Raw genomic sequence first — 21,905 nt, 5'->3', positions numbered from 1 at the left:
AATTTTAGCTACCAGAATGGAGGGACAATACAGTCTATTCTTTAAGCTACTCCACTTGTAGTACCTGAAAATCCTGAAAAACATAGCTACTTTGCTGGAAAAATCTTCTTATATCTCCTCTAATATCACTGATAATGTCTATTAATAATTTTGTCCCTGAAAATTATTAAGGATAAATGTAACCTATCATTAATTCTTCTGAGATGTAAATATAAACTATCTTTTGGGAAGTTTTCCTTATTACCTAAAGATGAGTAGATTAAAAACAGGCTGATACTATATTGAATAATTCTATTTGGTCACCTTCATTTATATTTTAGCAATGACTTTGGAAGACAAAAATAATATTTGTGCATGGGTGAGAAATGGGGAAAGGCTCACAGTAACTCCTATGAAATGCTATGTACTTAGATAGAAGATTTTATTTTTCACAAGAAATTGATCATTTTGGGGGAAATGGCATAGATTCCACAGGAGGTAGTAGGTGGGAGAAAAAAGCAATAACCATTGTAAAATTTCATCATATGACTCCCCTTGGTAGAATCGCTGTAGTGTATAATTTTTAGATAAATAAACAAGTAGCACTGCATTGTAGCACTGTCATCCCATGAGCGGGCACCAATAAGGTCTCCATTGTGAAACTTGTTGTTACTCTTTTTGGCATATGTTTTTGGCATGGGTAGCTTGCCAGGCTTTGCCTTGCAGGCAGAATGCTCTTGGGAGCTTGCCAGGCTCTCTGAGAGGAACAGAGGAATGGAACCTGGGTCAACTGCGTGCAAGGCAAATGCTCTACCTGCTATGCTATCGCTCTAGCAGTACCATTTTCAATGCACCCGATCTTATCTGATCTCGGAAATAAACAAGTGAAGTACAATAAAGTACAAATTTCTGTGCTTTCTTTAAAACACATTTATGGAATGCTCTCTCCCTCCCCTTCCCCTCTCTCTCACTCTCCCTCTCCCTCTCCCTATACCCCCCCTTCCCACACACACAATATCAAATGATCACGATAATCATAAAAGGAACCATGTTTCAGGCACAAGTATTAAACCTCTGAATGCTACTATCTCGTTTCATCTCAGCAATAAAACAGTCAATAACAATGACTTTTTATAATATTTATCAACCTCTCATCAACACGTATCATCTTGGTATAAATCCCAGACTACTTATGCATCTTCAAAGCTTAGCATACAGTACTGCCAGAATCATAATGGGTAAGGAGAACATTCTGGCAACTGAAATTGCAATTCTAAATGCTATAAAATAGAACTGATGTCCTAGCTTCCTTCTCTTTAGCTCATTGAATGTATATTCTTCTGCCAAAGGAAATAAAAAGATAAGCATTCTATTCTCTTAGATGATTTTATCATTGTTAACCAGACTGACCTTCATAAGATACAACAAATAGCTGGCTTAGAACCATCTATATTAAAACAAAAATCACCATATTTGGCAAGCATAAAACTAACATTTAAATGGACATTCATCTTATTATATAAATCAGAAACCCAGTAAGATGGATCACTTAATTATCAGGAGAATTGAAAAGTTTGTTTACTGAAGAACTTTTTTGCAAAGTTGTTCTCAGAACATAAGAGATTGTGGATAATACCTGGAATCAGAGCTAAATAGCTGATCTTACTATAGGCACAAAGAGTTAAGAAGAGTGGTTAGCATGACTGGAAGGAAAAAGCCACATAGAGAAGTCTGGCTTCATAGAAACAGTAATATTTAATCTTGGAACACAGCCCTAAGTATCCTCACAAGAGCAAGGAGAATAAATACTCTGACCTCACAAGCCTCCTTCTCCTTTCATCCTTTCATTTCCTGCCTGGATGCCCTGTTGCTTAACCCCATCCAGAGACAGAGAATAGCAAGGCTGGGGATGTGGTCCATAAAGTTCAAACTCTAAAGATCAAGGTGAGCATCTTAAGTTGCAATTGGATGATATATGGCATGTACTAAACCTCCCTCCCGCCCCCCGCCAAAAAACAGAGATATTTTCAAATAATGAAAGAGAAGAAATAAGCTGGTAGTTGCTCACCTTTTTATATATATTTATTTGTTGGTCATTCCAACATCAACCAATTTTCCAATTTTCTAATACCAATTCAGAGCTTAATAATTCAATTCAGTGGTGACATTATCCAATTAGCACAGACTTAGTCCCACAAGATACTCCCCCTTTATGTGCTAACCATAAATGGAGTTACCAGATGAGCCACACTTTCTGCCTGACTAACTACTAATCTGGAGGTTCCTATGGTTCTTAGCCAGTTCAGTAATTTGTGAGCATGACTCACAGAACTCAGGAAGTCTCTCCTCTAGATTTCATTTTTTATTATAAAGGATAGAACTCAGGAACAGCCTAATGAAATAGAGGCAAATTGCAAACTAGGGAAGGATAAAGTGGGGAGGGATGGAGTTTCATGTTTTCTCAGTACATCAATGTCTTCAAAAACTTGCAAGCTCCCTAAGCTCACTGGTGCAGCATTCTCATGAGAGCTTCCTTAAACGGTGTGACATACTGAACCACTGGCCCCTTGTGAGTGATTGAGCCCTCACTCCAGAGGGTTGGGTCCACCTATCTTGATTTGCTTCTTTAGAATCCCAAATCCCATTGCTATGGAAATTTCAAAAATTTAGGGAACTATGTGCCAGACACCAGGAAAAAGAACAAGTATCCTTTTATCACACCAGCACATTGTATCATTGTATCAGCACAAGGGACACTCAATATTTACTATCAATGATGTAGTCTTCAGCAAAGACACCCTTTTATCCTTCTTTCCTTCCAATTTTTAAATTTTAAAAAGCCAAAACAAGAGGTGACTTAAAGAGTCTCCTGCCTCCCTACATGGTTACCCTAGAGCAGACAAACCCGAATGGCTTCTTGAACCTTAGGGCATCTCATACTTCTGACCTGCTAGGGACAGGCAGACACAAAGGATTTTTGATATATTCAGAAAGATGTTTTAGACATGAAATCTGAACTACTAATTTATAACCCTGCTCCAGTCTCCTTCTGTACCTTCTTTTTCACTTTATAACATATAAGACTTTGATGTCTTAAGAAGAGGAAGCAGGAGCTGGGCATTTGTTGGAGGTGCTGAGAGATATATGATTATGCTATATATTGAATATCATGTCAGTCAGAGGAGTATATATCCAGTAGTCCCCAGGGATTTGAGTTGCTCCTTTAAAACTGGATTCTTATGGAGAGAAAATTTAAAGTGAGGAATAAAATCAATACACAATGTAGTGGGGTTATTCTAAATCAATAGAAAAAATAGGCCCATGCAAAAATGATAATGTTGTAGGCAGATATACAGGAATTCTCCCTGGTAAGAAGATTTTTTGGAAATAGTAAAACCAAGATGTTTCCTAGTCACTAGTCCTGAAGCCTCCTAGAGGCAGAAAAACCAAACCTCCTAGAGATTCAAATACTGAGATTTTTGGAGATGAGGAAAATTAGGTACCACCTAGATGCAAAAATGGAGGCATAACTGAGAGAAGGATGGACATCTCAGAAAAGAAGATGTTCCACGGGAAACTAAAGGTCCTGATAATAACAGAAAAGGATCATCAAGAGTTCAAGGCTCTTGGGGCTGGAGCAATAGCACAGCGAGTAGTGCGTTTGCCTTGAATGCGGCCAACCCAGGTTCGATTCCCAGCACCCCATATGGTCCTCTGAGCACCGCCAGGGGTGATTCCTGAGTGCAGAGCCAGGAGTAACCCCTGTGCATTGCCAGGTGTGACCCAAAAAGAAAAAAAAAAGAGTTCAAGGCTCTTTCCTTGCAACAACAACCGATTAATATCTATGTATACAGAGGACTCCAGACCAAGATAATTTGGAGAAAATATGTTAATATTTCCCAGAAAAGACCATGTTCGCTCACGAAACTTATCTCCATTGGCCTATTCTCCTCCTTTTCTCCCCTCTATCTTCTCTCCACCTTACTCCCTCACTCCTTCCTTGCCCCTAATATTTAATAGTTCTCTAAATCAAACTACTTCAATTTATTATTTGTCTTCTCCTGAAATTCTTTTATGCATGGGAAGGCTATAGTCCTGGAAGTCCTGAGCAGAAGTTAGAACTGAATTTTGTTCTCCTGCAAAGTAATCCCTTGCTCCAGCATGAGTCCATGGCTCCAAAAAAACTCAGGTGGTGGGCACCAGTTCCCATAGCATATAGATCAAGTGGGCTAGAACTCAGTTTGACAGATTCCACTGACCTACATGGCATGGAAAGTGGGTTAACCAACCTGACTCTACCAAAGCTGTAGAGTCACTGGCAGAAGTGGGGTAAGTTGTCTTCAGTGTCTCCTGTATACTACTTTCCCCATCATACAATGGAAAGAGATGCAGTAATTATTTTCTTCTTCACGTCACTAAATGTACTGGATTGGGCATATGGATTTATATAGAGGAATTTTTCAAAATATGTATGTGCAACCGCAGCACTGTTTACAATAGGCAGAATCTGGAAAAAACCCGAGTGCCCTAGAACAGATGACTGGTTGAAGAAACTCTGGTACATATATACAATGGAATACTATGCAGCTGTTAGAAAAAATGAGGTCATGACGTTTGCATATAAGTGGATCTACATGGAAAGTATCATGCTAAGTGAAATGAGTCAGAAAGAGAGAGACAGACATAGAAAGATTGCACTCATCTGTGGAATATAGAATAATAGACTATAAGACGAACACCCAAGAATAGTAGAAATAAGTACCAGGAGGTTGTCACCATGGCTTGGAGGCTGTTCTCTCATCCTGGGCAACTCAGAGAAGGGAACAGCAAGTAAAATGTGGTTGTTGGTCATGTGGGGGAAAGATGATGCGGGCCAAATATAGACTAGAGACTGAACGCAATGGCCACTCAACACCTTTATTGCAAACCACAACACCTAATCAGAGAGAGAGAACAAAAGGGAATACCCTGCCATAGTGGCAGTGTGGGGCGGGGGGAGACGGGACTGGGAAGGGGGGGTGGGATGTTGGGTTTACTGGTGGTGGAGAATGGGCACTGGTGAAGGGATGGGTTATCAAACTTTGTAAGGGAGAAACATGAGCACAAAAATGTATAAATCTGTAACTGTACCCTCACGTTGACTCACTAATTAAAAATAAACTATAAAAAAAAAATATGTATGTGCAAGACTTCCCTACCCACCTCATCATTCTGTCAGACACTTTTAGTGGCAACCTAGGAAAATTTCACAAACTCCTCAGGTCATTCTGATCCTCCTCTCCTCCCTTCATCCCACCCCATATCCAGTTGTGATCCACTGAGCACTAGTACTCTATTACAAGAAATTACCAGAAACTTATTTGGGTCACATACCTAAATTCCCTACTGACATAACTTAATAGAATTAATATTCAACAATACACACTTGGCTTAGATCAGAAATGCTTTTCAGGAGTTATCAATTTGAGTTTTACACTGCTATGCCATCTGGAAAATCCACTTCAATCATCTAATTCAACATCCCTTACATTAAATTAGTGTAATCTCACAAAACTCCATGTCTGACAAATGCCCTTCCCCCTACAGAACACATCTCTAATCTTTATAATAGACAATTAGATAATAGAAAGCACATGCTGTGATATCTTGATTGTCAAGAAACAAGTTCCCCCCCTTTTTAGCAAATAACTGCATATTATTGAGAATTCTTAGAAGTAACTTATACAACAGTGTTGTCAATAGAGTTTTTGTGACAACAAAAGTGCAGTCCAGTCTAGTGGCAGTATTATAAATGTGACTAATATGACTGCGAATCAATTTTTAATTTTGTTTAATGTCTAATGTTTAATTATAAAACTTAATTTGCTTAATTGAAACCTAAAGTTGGGTTGATTAGTGGTTATACTGAACAGAATATCTGTAAAACTTGAATTTATAGTCAGTACACATAAGAAAATGAAACTTTGGGGTAGTCCTTTGATTTAGAAGTAAATGCTATTTTTATTTATTTTTGTTATTAAGCCATTGTGAGATACATAGTTACAGACTTGTTCATTATTGGGTTTCAATAATAAAATGTACCAATACTTGTCCCCAGTGTACTTTTCCCACCACCAGTTTTTCTCCTTCTATGCCCCAGCCCCCAGTCTGCCTCTATGGCAGGTATTTTCCTTCTCCCTCTCCCTCTCCCTCTCCCTATCCCTCTCCTTCACCCTCTCTCTCTCTCCCCCCCTCCCTCTATCCCCTGTGCATTGACAGGTGTGACCCAAAAAGCAAAAAAAAAGTATTTTTATTAATGCACTGTGATTCACAAGGTTATTTATAATTGAGTTTCAGGCAGGCACTGCCAATTCTACCACCAGAGTCAACTTCTAGTGTCCACAGTTTTTTTCCACCTCCTGATTAATATTCCTATAGGTTTACAAAAACAATAGCGTTCCTGCAAATAACTATTTATGAAGAATAAAAAGTGGGAAAAATGAATACTTTTCACACCATAATGTGTATGAGACAATGTCCTGACCTGTTTTAAGTAAATAGTGTTAAGTCTAAAAATACAGTTCCACCATCTCTGGATTAAATGCTTTAATTGCCTGTGAGGAATCTGAGTTCCATGACCACTAGGCCTGATGCTTTACCAAAGTTCTTCTGGGTACCAGGCAGTAGGAGTCCTTCTTCCTTGACTGGTGGAACCAGTTACCTCTAGCATCAGGTAGAATACCCAGAAACTCTTTCTGCCTAAACACCTGCACAAGAGAAAGACATAGCTTGGTTGAGTTTGTTGTTCCTAAGCTTTTAAGTTGCATTTGCTAGCTTGTAATGTTCATTTGACAAAAGGAAACCCTGGAGAATAAGCCCACTAACTAATTAAAGCCAAAGCCTCTTGCATTGAGGAAGGGAACTAAAGGCATTACCACCATGTACAGAATTAAGCTAATAACACATGTTTCAACTCTACTCTTCCCTATTTGCCTAAACTGATTTAAGTTTTCTGGATAAATCTCACACCAGAGAAACTGGCACACATTCAAAAGAACAAAAGCAACCAGTGCTGGCATGAATGTGAGGAAAAAGAGACGCTCTTTCACTGTTGGTGGGAATGCTGACTGGTCCAGCCTTTCTGGAAAACATGGACAATCCTTCAAAAAACTAGAAATCGAGCTTCCATATGAACCTGCAATACCACTTCTGGGAATATATCCCGAGGATGCAAAAAAGCACAGTAGAAATGACATCTGTACCTATATATTCATTGCAGCACTGTTCACAATAGCCAAAATATGGAAACAACCCGAGTGCCCTAAAACAGATGACTGGTTAAAGAAACTTTGGTACATCTACACAATGGAATTCTATGCAGCTGTTAGGAGAGATGAAGTCATGAAATTTGCTTATAAATGGATAGAAAAGGAGAATATCATGCTAAGTGAAATGAGTCAGAAAGAGAGGGACAGACATAGAAGGACTACACTCATTTGTGGAGTATAGAATAATATCACATGAAGCTGACACCCAAGGATGGTAGAGACAAGAGCCAGGAGGATTGCCCCATAGCTAAAAGCCTGCTTCATGAGCAGAGGGGAGAAGGCAAATGGAAAAGAGAAGGGATCACTAAGAAAATTATGGCTGGAGGAACCAGTTGGGATGGGAGATGCATGCCAAAAGTAGGTAATGGACCAAACATGATGACCTCTCAGTGTCTGTGTTGCAAGCCATAATGCCCCAAAGTAGAGAGAGAGTATGGGGAATACAGTCTGTCATGGAGGCAGGGGGAGAGGGTGGGAAAGGTGTGGTATACCTGGGATATTGGTGGTGAGGAATGTGCACTGGTGGAGGGATGGGTGTTTGATCATTGTGAGATTGTAACCTAAACGTGAAAGCTTGTAACTATCTCACGGTGATTCAATAAAATTTTTAAAAAGTTTTCTGCATAATATTTTATTTAATATACAAAGCACTTAAGTTCTATCTCACTGATTTTATGTGTATTTAAAGAACTTTTGTACTAAGACAACCAAAATTATTTAGTAACTCTGCTATTGTAGCAAGGACAAGTTCAGAGTGATCATTACAATGAAACAAAAGAGAGGAAGAGTGAGCAGCTTGTTTAGAAATCCCTTTCCTTGGAACAGAGGTTTACCAGAGGCACAGTAGAAGCACTTGGCTCCTATGAAAATCCTTTGAGTCAGGCTCACCAAATTAAATCAGAATCCTCAGGGAGTAATACTCAGCATAAGTTCTTTGAAATAAATGTCTTATTTTAGGACAGTCAGGTTTACAGAAAAATTGCAAAGATAGAGATATTTCTTGTATCCCAGTCATATCTCATTAGGATCCTCGGGGCTGTGACAGTTACACATTCCTAGATTCTGATAATCTTGACTTTTGTAGTGGTCAGATAATTTGTAGAATTTCCCTTTACTTAGATCTTAATAATGTTTGATTCCTGTTTGAACTGGAAGGATAGTGTGCTTGGGGAAGAAGACCCTAAGGTGTCATTCTCATCAAAGGTACATATAACAGCATAATTTATCACAGAGTATTTGCAGTTTTGTGCAGTATATAAATTGAACCTTTTCTCCCCTTTTTCATACTCTGCTCTATCAAAGTCACATGTGCAACCCACATTTTGAGAATGGAAAGTAATCTTCCACTTCCTTAAGGGAAGAGAATCTATATAAAATGTTTAGAATTCTCTTGTGCAGGAAATCTATTTCCATATTCCTCCATTTATTTAGTAATCTATGCAAATCAGTATGGAAACATTTATTTATCTGTGCTTGGATTTTCAATCCAGTGCTACTTTATTTGCTTTATTGCTCAACTCTTCCAGCTTTGCCCTTGGGAACTTTCACAGCTCCATGTCCCTTTGACATATTCTCAGTTTCACTATTTTGTTGATCTTTCCTGAGCACTTTATTTTCTTTTGGACACTGAGATTATCCTTGATTATTTACTATTATATTCTATTTCTTACTTTTACTACATTTTTCCAAGTCTTTTATTCTAAAATAATATCAGAACCAAGACCTGAGTACTAGATGTCCTCAATGCTACTAAAGTCTCCTCTTTCTGATCTGTAACCTCCTGTTTCAACCACAAGAAATTTGGCTCTACCATTGTTTACCATTGATTTAATGGTTGAACTCCAGTATGTATGTATGTATGTATTAGATTCTGGAGAATATGGATATAGGATATTGTGTCACCACAAGGAAACAACTTCATAAACTTGAGTTGAAAACTTTTATGTAAAGATTTTTTGCTTCTAATCTTCCAACTACATTCATTTCCAAGGCTAATCAGATAGGATCCTTTTGCTTTCACACCCTTCATTGAGGTTAAGACACTTATAATAGATTGCTTTGTCACAGTTTTGAATTTTACTCTAGAATCCCTGATCTACTAAATGACTTAAAATTAGTGTAGAATGAAGTCCAGTCTTTGTCCTATACAGTTCTACAGGTTTTGACAACTGTACAATACAATGTACCCATGGTTGCAATTATTATGCAGAATACTTCAGACTCTTAAATAATCCCCCATACTTCACTTATATTAAACTCTCGCCCCCTTCCCCTGTGTCCCTGGAAACACTGATCTTTCCAACATTTCTGTTGTTTGCATATTTTAAATGCCATAGAATTTGAATCCTAAATCATTTCCTGCTGACTTCTTTCAGTTAACAATATGCATTTAGGATTCATTCATGTCTTTTTGTGACTTGATAGTTTATTACTGTTATTATTCTATGCTAGAAATATACCAAAGCTATTTATTCATTCACTAGTTGAAAGACATCTTGGTTGCTTACAGATTAGGAATTTATAAATGAAGATACTATAAACATGCTATAAACATTCATAAGCAGTTTTTTTGTATAGGTGTTCAAAACAGCAAATATGTAATGGTTTGTGTACTGAAAAGTATGCTAAAGCTACAACTAGCTTTTTTGAAACTGCTAAACTATCTTCCAGTTCTATTTTACATTCCTACCACAAGTGAATAAGACTTTCTTATTGTTTCACTATTCTTTTCAGCAATAGATGTCAGGTTTTTAAAAATTTAGCCATTTTAAAAGGCATTATCTCTTATTACTGTAATTTTCAGTTCCCCAATAGGAAACAAAAGGTTGAGTACCTTTTCACATGCTAATTTTCCATCTGTACACTTTCTTTGGTTAAGTGTCTGTTCAGTTCTTTTGACCATTTTAAAGTTCAATTGTTTTCTTATTGTGTCATTTTATGAGCTCTTTTGTACATTTTATATATGACTTCTGTCAGAAATGTGTTTGCAAATATTTCCTCTCAGTCTGTGATTTGTCTTTTAACAGTATTTTTCACAGAAGTTTTTAATTTAAATAAAGTTCAACTTATTAATATTTCCTTTAATAAGCCATGCTTTGGATCATACTTCTAAAAAATAATCAAATTTAAGCTCACATAGCTTTTCACATATGTTTTATTCTTCCCATTTTATAGCTTTATAATTTACATATAAATCTGTGAACTATAAGAGTAAGACCAGGTCTATGTTATCCTTTTTTTACCGTTTGGTGAAAGCCTATTTTTTCTTAATGAATACCTGTGCTGCCTTATCAACAATCAATTAACTGTATTGTGTTAGTTTGTTTATGGACTCTCTCTTCTGTTCACTGATATACTGACTCTTTGATAATTTGATTACTTAAGTTTTAGAGTAAATTATGAAGTTGAATAGTCTGACTCCTTCAACTTTATTCTCCAGAATTATGTTGACCTGCTATTGTTTTTTTTTAAACTTCCAAAATTATTTCAATGTGTAGTCAAGAGTAAGAAACCCTGCCTTGGAGACACTGGAAACATGAGCAAGAACAAAGACTTTAAAGTAAAGCAGCCCTTTGCTCATGTTCTTAATCTGTCGGCTGACCATTTGAGATATAGAAGATTCCATTTTTTATTTAGGAAAAGGGAGATTTAAAATGCTCACCCCAAGAGAAAGGATAGAGGAGGGTCCAGTATGACAATAGTTGGAAATGATCACTTTGGACAAGAACTGAGTGTTGAAAATAGGGAAAGGGATATACCTGATAAACTTTCAGTATCTGTACTGCAAACCATAATGCCAAAAATGGGGGAGGAAGAGAGGGAGAGAGGGAGAGGAGAGTGAGAGGGAGAGAGGGAGAGAGAGAGGGAAGGAAGGAGAGAAAGAGAGAGAGAGATGTCTGCCACAGAGGCAGGCAGGGATGGGGTGTAGGTAGGGCAGGTGGAGACACTGGTGCTGGGAAATGTGCACTGGTGGAGGGATGGGTGTTGGAACATTGTATCCCTGAAACCAAATCATGAACAGCTTTGCAATGCACTATCTCATGCGATCCAATTTAAAAAATAGACAAAAATAAATAAACAAATGCTCATTCCAGGGTTTTTAATAAAAGTAATACCTTGGAAGAACGCAGCTCAGAGATGAGGACACACCAACTGACCTGTCTGAATGAGTTCCCTTTCCTCTACTTTTTCTCTCTTTCCAATTTTCATCTGGGTACCAGGATTACAATACTGTTAATAATGTTTCAGGCATACATGCCATTTCCCCTATCCACCCCTTTGGCAAACTCAGTTCTATAGATCAACTCTCAGAAGTTATTACCATTGGCTATTTTTAATTATATTACTATGTTTCTTTATATTCTACATATTCTTAACTGTTTTCTTAATAAATTCTATTTTGACCATTTTATTCTAAACATTATGAAGTACAGGCATAGTAATTACCATGAAGTACCTCTCAACTGAGACACAAGTGTGCAAGGTGGATTATAATTAAGATTTTTGCTTATCCTCAAAACTGGCTGCATATGCAAAAAAAATAAGTCTGTCTAATAATCTTTGTGAGAGTGATTTGTGTTTTGTCCATGGGGAATTAATACTAGTCTAGATCTTAGTGATTCAGGGAAGGAATGAGAATTTACTGATCGACCGGAAATAGCAAAAAAAAAAAATAGGCATCAAATAGCACAAATAACTGAAGATAGGTAAAGAGAGTGCCGAGTTTCAAAACATAAACAGGAAAATTTTCAGGAGAGATATTTTTAAGCAATATTAGATCAGTTTATAACTATTTCTTTGTACATGTTAAAATTTGACCATAATTTTAGTGTACACTTACATAACTTAGGTAAAAAAGTATAAGCAGTTTAAATATCTTGGTATAAATGTCCCCCTTGCTTTCCAAATACCTATCCTACAGAGAAATAAAAACTACTAAAAAGGCAAGTAAATTAAATACAAAGAAATGATTAAAGAGGAGGAAATAAAATACATCTATCAAGTATCTTTATGCTCCAGGATACACATTTAAGTTAATCATCATGAAAAATTTTGTGCCCTTCTCACCAAATGAATGAGAACTGTTGTCAAGCAAAGATAAGTAACTTTCCACAAAGCATATGGTTAATGTGGCAGAGCCATGAAACCAAAGAAATCTAAAACTCAGATACTCTACATTCATTCCAAAATTATTCTGTCATAAGGCTCTCAGTCTTTAAATCTGAAAAGGAAAAAACACACACATACACACATACACACACACACACACACACACACACACACATACACACGCGCAATTTTTTTTTCTAAAATAGCCCCGAAGTTTCTAGGTAGTCTGTAAACCAAATTCTAAATTCTTATTTTCTTGCACCCATATCCTAAAAATTGTGCAACTGCCTCCTTTAGCAGTTCTGAAAGGAAAGAAATTTCTCATTCCTTGCAGGCCACAGAGAGATGCATTTTCACAATGACTTCTCCTGAAAACAGTAACCTTTCTTTTGTTCTCCTAAAGAGGCATTAGTGAATCTCAGAATCCTCCACTCCTGCTTTCAGAAGCACAGGCCCGTGCAGTAATGATGGTAATAATGAGATTCGGGCCACCGCATAGCAGATGCCCGTGACTCACGGGAGAGAGGGGCCCATCCAGCTGTGCCTCTGTCTTGTCACAAAGATTAGCCCAGCCAAATTTCTCACAATAAAACTGACCCAAAACCCCTCAAAGACAGGAAGATGTCAGGAGTGTGAATAGTCACAAAAGCCACTGTACAACCCCATTAAATGTGGGTATCTTCCAGCTTCATTTGTGATAGGTGATTTTGTGCACAATCCTCCACCTTTACCCCATTTCCCTGGGGAGAGGTGATGAGACATAAACCCAGTGTGGAAAACACTGCTCAGAAAAGGAACTGTTGGATAATTCACAGTAGCAGGTGCGAAGCAATTTCAGAGTAATTAAAGATACTTGAAGAGGAAAACAACCCTCTGTCACGTAAACTAAGAAGAAATGTAGAAACAGTAACTGTGAAGCTTGAGAGATTTTTTTCTACAGAGAGACATATGGCCATGCCCCACATGTATGCTTTGAAACTCACTTGTCTCAGGTCTAATCCTCCACATTGCATGCTAGGAAATTCAACTTTGTCCACCAGAGTCCTCAAGTACTTCCATGTTCATGACTAGTATGATCCTGGACATAATCCAAATATAAAAAGGCATTTTGATTTGTAACATTTTGTTAAGATTAATTAGCTTAGTTAGGATTATGGCCCAATTTTCTATTATTCAAAATAATAAAACCTATTGACCTCTCTATCTCAGTTAGGTATTTCAATGTAACAATCATGCAAAAATTCAGAGAGCTAAAACGGAAAGAATTTGGATTTAGTCACACATCCGGGGGCAGTTTCTCACATTGGCTTGTATGGTTGGTAGACGGTGAGAGAGAAAGAGCAACAACAAGAGTGAGGGAGAGAGAATAGAGGAGGAGAGTGGAAAAGAGGGAGAGGACAAAATACAAGAAGGAAAGGAGAGGAAAAAAGTAAGGCGAAGGTAGAGGAGGAGATAGTATTTGAAGCTTTGTAAGATCTAGACTTAGAACTGGTTTACCATTTCTTCCACCACACTCTATTAGCCAAAACAAGTCACAAGGTGAGCCTATGATGAACGGATGAATAAATAGTCTTCATCTCTTGATAGATGAGATGAAGAGTCACAGTCAAGACACAGAAAGAAAGAATTATCACTCTCTTGGCATTAATCTGTTGGACCTCCCTTTGTCAGGCTGTTGGAAGCTCTGTAAGCAGAGGTTACTTTATAAATACAAAATCAAACGTACTTAGATGGTTTTTAGGGGTTAATTCAGCCATTCTTCAAAATGACTGGATGAAACATACTTGCTCTACTCAAAACCCAGAATGAATCATAGAGGCGGATTCTCTTTCTCTCCCATTTTGTGCTATCTCTCTCTTTCTCTCTCTCTTTCTCTCTCTCTCTCTCTCTCTCTCTCTCTCTCTCTCTCTCTCTCTCTCTCTCTTTCTCTGTCTTCTCTCTCTCTCTCACACACACAGCCCATTTGCAGGTCCGGTCTCAGAGAAGATTCCTTCAGCAGATGCTTTCCACTAAATCTTTCTATTATGCATTAACTGTTGCTGGTTCCACTACTGTGGTGATGTCCAATAGATTTACTTTCCATTTGATTTTTAATCAATAAGTATTTAACTGCTGCTAAACTATTTTAGGAGGGATAGAGGGAAACATCCTCTCTTTATTTCTCACTCCTTCCTCAGAGGCATGAGGCAACAGTCACTGAAGAATCTGGAAGGAACATCCTTCTTTTTTTTTTCTTTCATTAGGTATTAGCATAGTGATCAGGAAAGGCTGGCCTTACAGTACATGATCAAGTAGAAGTATTCAAATGGCTGTGGACTGCAGTTTTTACTGCACACGCAGGAATGTTTCCTGAAGGAGTCTGTTCAGGAAACCTAGTTTTTTTTTTTTTTTGCAGAGATTCAAAGAGCTAAAACTCTGTTATAGTAAATTAGCATTTAGGTATTCAATATGGCTTTGGAAGGAGTCTTTCTGTAGAAATTAGTTTTCTAGGTCGCTATTCCATTACACAGTGCCCTCCTTCTGAGTGCCCAAGGGAGAAATTTCTCTCTGATCTCAGAATGGGAAATAGTTGTGCTGCGTCTGTAGTACCTGGAGTGGCTTTGTGGTGGTTGCCATAACAGAAAATGTAGATTATGTTTATGAGGGCATTTTATTTTCTGGAGAATTTAATGGAAAATCTGAGACTCAACTCTAGAAAATATATAGAAATTTTGGGTGCAAATTTTAGATAATTAATTACATTTCCAACCTTATCTCTCCTAGTTTTGCATTCTTATTTGTTTTGTCTATACTGTCCTATTTAAGACACTTAAACAGATTTAAATATCTACTAAAGCCCCAAAGAGAATAGACCAGTAAATGGAAATTTTTTAAAATACTATTATTATTTTGATATGTTAAAAATCTCAGTTTTATCTATTCTGATGGAATTTTTTTATTTTTGACTTCAGATAATTAGGTTTGAGTTCATCATACTACTGAGGGATTTATTGTCATCATTATGGCCATCTTATTTCCCCTTTATTCCACCTTTTCTTCCTCACCTGCACAAATGCAACAATTCTAAGGAGCTTAATGCATGTCCTCCTGTTAGAAAGTGTTCTTATAAAACATGCAGTATTATATGCATGGATATGAACTATATGAGAATATTATTGCTATGTACCTCATTATGTTTCTCTTCTTCAAAATTATGTTTCTAAGATCCCTTCTTTTCCAATTGGTACTTAGTCTGTAACTTCTGATATATAGCATACATAAACATTTTGCCTCTCTACAACCCAAGCTACCTCCAAACCCTCCACAATAAACAGGTTGTGATAATAATCCTTATACTCAGAGAAAACAGTCTTCAAATTGAAAATGGTGCTATTAATAATTCTCCCAGACACCTGATGTCCCTCTATGAGATGTTTTACTTCCTAAAGGACCCTTGTGCACTCTGAGAATTCCTTCCTGATATGGACTAAGGAGAAAATTTTCTGGGTCAGAAAGTATACACAGACTAAATTTGCTATCACCACTAGAGTCCTCTGTAGCATTTCTGTTGCAGCTACATTCCCACCCATCAGTAGGGCATCACAGTTTTCAGAATACCCACCAACATAGAACTAGATAATTTTTATACTAAAATTATACTAGTATTTAGTATTTTATACTAAAATTATACTATTTTTGCCAGATGAGTACTTGTAGAGAGTTAATTTGTCCTGTATTTTCCTTCCCAATAATGAGTATCTTCCAGGATCCCATAAGGTCCTCAGATTCACACTAGGACTGATCCTCAAGCACAGAGCCAAGAATTAACTCCAAGCACAGCTGGGTATACTCTTCATAGAAATATAAATTAGTATAATTTATATTTAAAAAACATAAAGCCCACTAACTATAAAAATAAAACAATATGTATGAAGTTTTTTAAAAAGTGAAAATATTGATGGGTTGGGAACGTAACTCAGCAACAGAACGCATGTTTCACACAGGCATTTATCCAAAGAACATGAAAGTATGAATTCCAAAACATATATGAACCTCTTTGTTTTTGCAGCATTATTTACAGTAGCAAAATATGAAAACAACCCTTCTCATTTATCAAAGGATAAATGAACAAAGAAGATTTGATCAAAATACACAGTGGAATACTGTTCAGCTATAAAAATATTAAAATCTCGCCATTTGTAAAAGATGAATGAATTTATTCATCAAAGGATGAATGAATAAAGAACAATGGAATAAAGATTGGTAGATAGTCACAGTAGAATATATTCAGCTATTAAAATCTTGCCATTTGCAACAAAAGGGCTGGACCTTGAGGGGATTATATTAAATTAATCAGAAGGGAAAAGATAAATATCATATGATTTCACTCATGTGTAAAACCAAGAAACAAAGAAACCACAAGGACCTGGAGAGGGACTCAAACCTGGCACTCCTTGTATTGACCCACCACTGTCCTGTTCTCCATGAATTGCCTTGAGGGCCCCGAGGTCTTCCTTGCATCACTTGGAAGCCAGCCCCAGTACCACCAAAGCAGCAAAGAAAGCAGAGGTTGGAGAGATAGTACCAAAGGCAAGGTGCATCCCTGACATGTGACATCCAAAATCCCTGGCATCACACTAGCCCCCAGCTTCTATGGCTACATTCCTCAGGCCTCCCAGCCCTGCAACCCAACTCCAGCAATTCCCAGCATTGCAGGGCCCTCCCACTGAACCGCCAGTCCAGCTGGCTGAGAATTGCCATCAAGGAGTCCCCTCCAAAGAAAGAAACATAGCAAAAGAGATGTTCCCAAAGTGATTTGTCCTACTGCCCTTGTTTCAGAAACAAAAATTACTCAGCAGCCCCCCTGGAAGTCTCCCTTCTCTAAGAGAATAAACAGAAAGGGCTTTCCCCTCCATTAACAGTCTTGCACCTAGGATTATCCATACATTCCTGGTGCCTTGGGATGGTTCCAGTGTCATTTTTGGAAACTCTGCTTTAGATTCTGACACCAGAATGATGGACACCAAAGGAGAAGAGGGCAGGGCCAACTGGATAGTGGTCATGGCAACTAGGGCTTTGTTCCTGAGTGTGGTACGACATATACAGATGTCTGATGTGAAGCTTTATGTCTGGAGCTTCTCTAGTATTATAGCCAATGTTACCTAAATAATAAACCTTAAGAGTTAAAGGCAGATTCTCTTGGGCCCGTGCCTAGCTGTCTTCACCAGGGCCCCTCGGAGGGGGGCGGGTTGAGTTTCCCTCCCCGCCCTAAGCAGAGCCCCGGCAGTCAAAGATCGATGGAACCCAGCCACAGCCATGCTTAAGGCCCCTCTCCAATTGTTCGGATGAGCCTCAGGCATGAAGGAATCGGCAGAGGAACCCAGGTGGGACCCAGGGCTGGGATCTCCAAGCCTGCTTGGATCAGGACTGGGCCTCGTCCACCCAGACCCCCCATTTTCCAATAGCTTGGCAGCCACACCCACAAACTGCCTGTGCTGTGTAATCCCATCAACGGCCAAGATCCAGAGACTATAAAACAATGCTCCTGGAGCCTCTTATAGTCTCGTTCTCCCTCTCAGAGAACCTGACAAGGTATCAAGAGCATCCTGTCCACAGGGCAGAGCCTGGCAAGCTCCCCGTGGCGTATTCAATATGCCAAATATAGTAACAATGATGGGTCTCATTCTGCTTACCCTGAAAGAGCCTCCAATGCTGCACCACTGAAAATAACGAATAAAGAGAGGCTGCTAAAATCTCAGGGCTAGGACAAATGGAGATGTTACTGGCGCCCACTCGAGCAAATCGTTGCTCAATGGTATGACAGTGATACAGTGAAGAGTTAAAAAGGCCAGAGAGATAGTACATTAGGAAGGCACTTGCCTTGCATGCGCCTGACCCAGGTTCTATCCCTGGCATCCCATATGGTCCCACAAGCACTATTAGGAATAATTCCTGAACAGAGAGCCAGGAGTAAGCCCTATGCACTCTGAGTGTAGCATCCTCACCCCAAAAAAAGAAATTAAAAATCCATTCATATGAAAAAAAACAATAATTAAGAGGGAAGAAATCATCTAGAGAAAGATACTATGAGATAGTGTGATCATGTGAAGTCAAATTATTTTTTTATTAATGGTGGGAACTTTATTATCATTAATAAGTCTCTGCCTCAACCATGTACTACTTTTCAATATGGAAGGAAATGACATTATTATTTTAAATATCCTAACTGTAGGACAGGATCCCTCAATATCCCAACATTTACTTTCTCCATCATAATGCTCTCATTGGGGTGCTCACTGCCCTAAACAGATGTGCTCAACAATGGTCTCTACATATGGAGACAGTAATGCAGGTGTGATATCAAGAATCAGGAAGACAACTGGCTTCCAGGCTGCTCTGTCTTGGAGGGAGGAAGGAAGGGATAATAAACTCCCATGGAACATCACCCTTGATGACCAGAGCACACCCTGCATATCAGTACATTTCCCCTATATCTCATTACACATATCAACAAGTTGCCCTAATTCCTGTCCCTGTCCTAGAATGATACACAGTCAGTCCTGGACACCATTTAGTCTACCCCTGCCTTTTCAGAGAAGGGAAGAGCAAGCAGAGCGGGGATCAGAACTTAATTAACATATTACATCAATTCAGCCACTAACATTATTAGCCTACATTATTATTCCATAAAGCATCCTTCCTACTGGCTGGGGTCGGTGTATCTCATACTCTTACCAAAAAAACCTCAGATGTTCTCACCTCCACTGCTTTTTTTTTAATTTAATTTTATTAAATCACCATGTGGAAAATTACAATGCTTTCAGGCTTAAGTCTTAGTCATACAATGCTGAAAAAAACCATCCCTTCACCAGTGCCCATATCCCACCACCAAAGACAAAAAAAAAAACCCAAAAACCCACAGTACACCTCCCATCCCGCCCACCCCCGCACCCCCCCCCCGCCTTGTAACTGATAAATTTCACTTTACTATTTACTTTGGCTACATTCAATATTTCAACACAAACCTCACCATTATTATTAGGAGCACCCCACTAGAGTCAGACCTGTTGTGAAGAGAAATGAGGTCACACGGCCGCTACTGCGGTCACGCGGTTTTGTATTTCTGTACTTTAACAACTAAGTCCAGGGAGATTTCTTCTGGATATTCGATCATTGCAAGCTTGTAAACCCCATCTGTGGTCGTCATAATATGGCGGTCCCCACGCCCTTCATCCCCGGGAAGGGACAGGCAAGAGAGAGAAATACCTTTCCCCTCCTGGGTGGGCATGGGGTCTCGGCTTAGTTCTCTGGCTGGAGACAATCTGCAAGGAGCTGCCCATGTTGAAGTTGGTTCAGCTGGGTCTGGATTCACGCTCGTGCAGCTGCGGAGGAGCCGCACGCACATGCGGCCCCCGGGGTCACATCTCGGCAGCGGTGGGAGGGGCTCCACTGCTTTATTTTTAATTGAATCACTGTGAGATACAATTACAAAACTTTCATATTTAAGTTTCAGTCATACAATGATCAAACATCCACCCCTCCACCAGTGCACATTTTCCACCACCAATGCCCCCCCCCTTTTCAACCCTCCTCCTGCCTCTGTGAAAGACAATTTTCCCCATACTATCTCTCTACTTTTGGTCATTATGGTTTGCAACACAGATATTGAGAGGCTATTACATTTGGTACTTTATCTACTTTCAGCACACATCTCCCATCCAAACAATTTCTACAACCATCATTGACTTAGTGATCCCTTCTCCATTCCAGCTGCTTTCTCCCTCAGCTCATGAGAAAGTCTTCAATCTATGGAGCAATATTCCTTGCCCTGTGTCTACTGTCCTTGGGTGTCAGTCCCATATTATGTTATTTTATATTCCACAAATGAGTGCAGTTTTTCTGTGTCTGTCCCTCTCTTTCTGACTCATTTCACTTAGCATGATACTCTCCATAGCCATCCACTTATAAGCAAATTTCATAACTTCATCTTTCCTAACAGCTGCATAGTATTCTGTTGTGTATATGTACCAAAGTGTCTTTAACCAGTTGTCTGTTCTCGGGAACTCAGGTTGTTTCCAGATTCTGGCTATTGTGAACAGTGCTGCAATGAACATATAGCTTCAGATGTTATTTCTACTGTGCATTTGTGCACTCTCAGGATATATAAGTGGTATTTCAGGGTCATAGGGAAGCTCAATTTCTAGTTTTTGAAGGACTATCCATATTGTTTTCCAAAAAGTCTGGACCAATCTGCATTCCCACCAACATTAGCGAAAGAGCATCCCTTTTTCCCCACATCCACCCAACACTGGTTGCTTTTGATCTTTTGAATGTGTGCCAGTCTCTGTGATGTGAGATGATATCTCATTGTTGTTTTGATTTGTAACTCTCTGATAATTAGCAATATAGAACATTTTTTCATGCTTTTGACCATTTGTATTTCTTTTTTGAGGAAGCTTCTGTTCATTTCTTCTCCCCATTTTGTGATGGGGTTGAGGGGGTATTTTTGTACAATTCTAACACTATTTTTGTTAGATATAGCCTGCACATCAAGAGCATCAACTAACAGTGCTCAGAAAACAAATGTCAGGCAGTGCTCAGGTCCAGCAGGGCTATACCTGGGTGCTAATGGCATCGAGTGGTCCTGGGAATGGAATCCAAAGTCTTGCATATGCAAGGCACTTGCATTACCACTGGAGTAACATCCCTTGAACTGATTTTAAGCTAAAGAAATTAAGGCTCAGATAGTTCACAAGATCCTCCAAGACTAGAAGAAAGAGGACCAAGAGTAAAACACAGCTCTCTATAGCTTCCAAATTTGAACCTTCATCACTTTATCTGATTTGATGTTTGCCAGATTTATGGCAGGTACACATATAAAGAAGTTTCACACAGCTCTCCTGAGAAGATGCTTAGCAAACTGAGCCTCAGAAAAATCACTTCATTGTCACCCCCATCTTCAATTCAGCATAGGGAACTCTTCATTAAAGAGCCTGTTCTATCAGCAGCTGGTGATATTTGATTTGATTATCACCCAGGGACCTATTACCAGACTTAAATATGATGCTTAATTAATTGCTTACATTAAAGATCTGGCACTTTCTGCATTCAGTTCATACTTGCAGCCTCAATCATGTTTTCATTTGGGCAATAATATTTACGTGATTAGCAAAATAGTCAATTCATACTCTGGTGTGGACCTAAGCAGTGTGTGGGACTTCCCAAAGCAGATGTCCTTGACAGGTGTAAAGAAGAAGACTTTTTTTCACAGCAGGAGTCATAAGCAAGAGTCTTCTGCTTGTGCTTCTATGAAAAAATCCTTCTTTGGATCAACAAATATTCATTAAACACTGGCTCTTTCTATGGGTCATTTATTGTATTTCATAGGTACTGTGGGAACTAAAAATAAGTCAAATTAGACCTGTCTTTTGCTTTCAGTACTGTGGTCCAAGATCTAGATACACAGATGAGGAAACGTTATTCTACATTAGCTATCTTAAAGTTTCAGTACATATTTGCTAAGATATCCCA

At 38.6% G+C, this 21,905-nt stretch overlaps 1 long non-coding RNA gene across 4 annotated transcripts in view; it reads right to left on the bottom strand.

Annotated features, from left to right (window-relative positions):
• The window catches only part of LOC129401580 (uncharacterized), a 200,441-nt gene that overhangs the window by 90,298 nt on the left and 88,238 nt on the right, over nucleotides 1-21,905 (bottom strand). Inside the window, exon 3 of one of the 4 annotated variants that reach the window (XR_008628412.1) lies at nucleotides 19,641-19,846. The exons of the other annotated variants lie outside the window; for them this stretch is intronic. This is a non-coding gene — a long non-coding RNA (uncharacterized LOC129401580). The remainder of the gene's footprint in view (nucleotides 1-19,640; nucleotides 19,847-21,905) is intronic. 4 annotated transcript variants of the gene reach the window in all.

The sequence above is a fragment of the Sorex araneus genome, chromosome 1, assembly GCF_027595985.1.
Source record: "Sorex araneus isolate mSorAra2 chromosome 1, mSorAra2.pri, whole genome shotgun sequence".
Lineage (NCBI taxonomy): Eukaryota > Metazoa > Chordata > Mammalia > Eulipotyphla > Soricidae > Sorex > Sorex araneus.
This window is presented reverse-complemented; position numbering and strand designations above follow the sequence as displayed.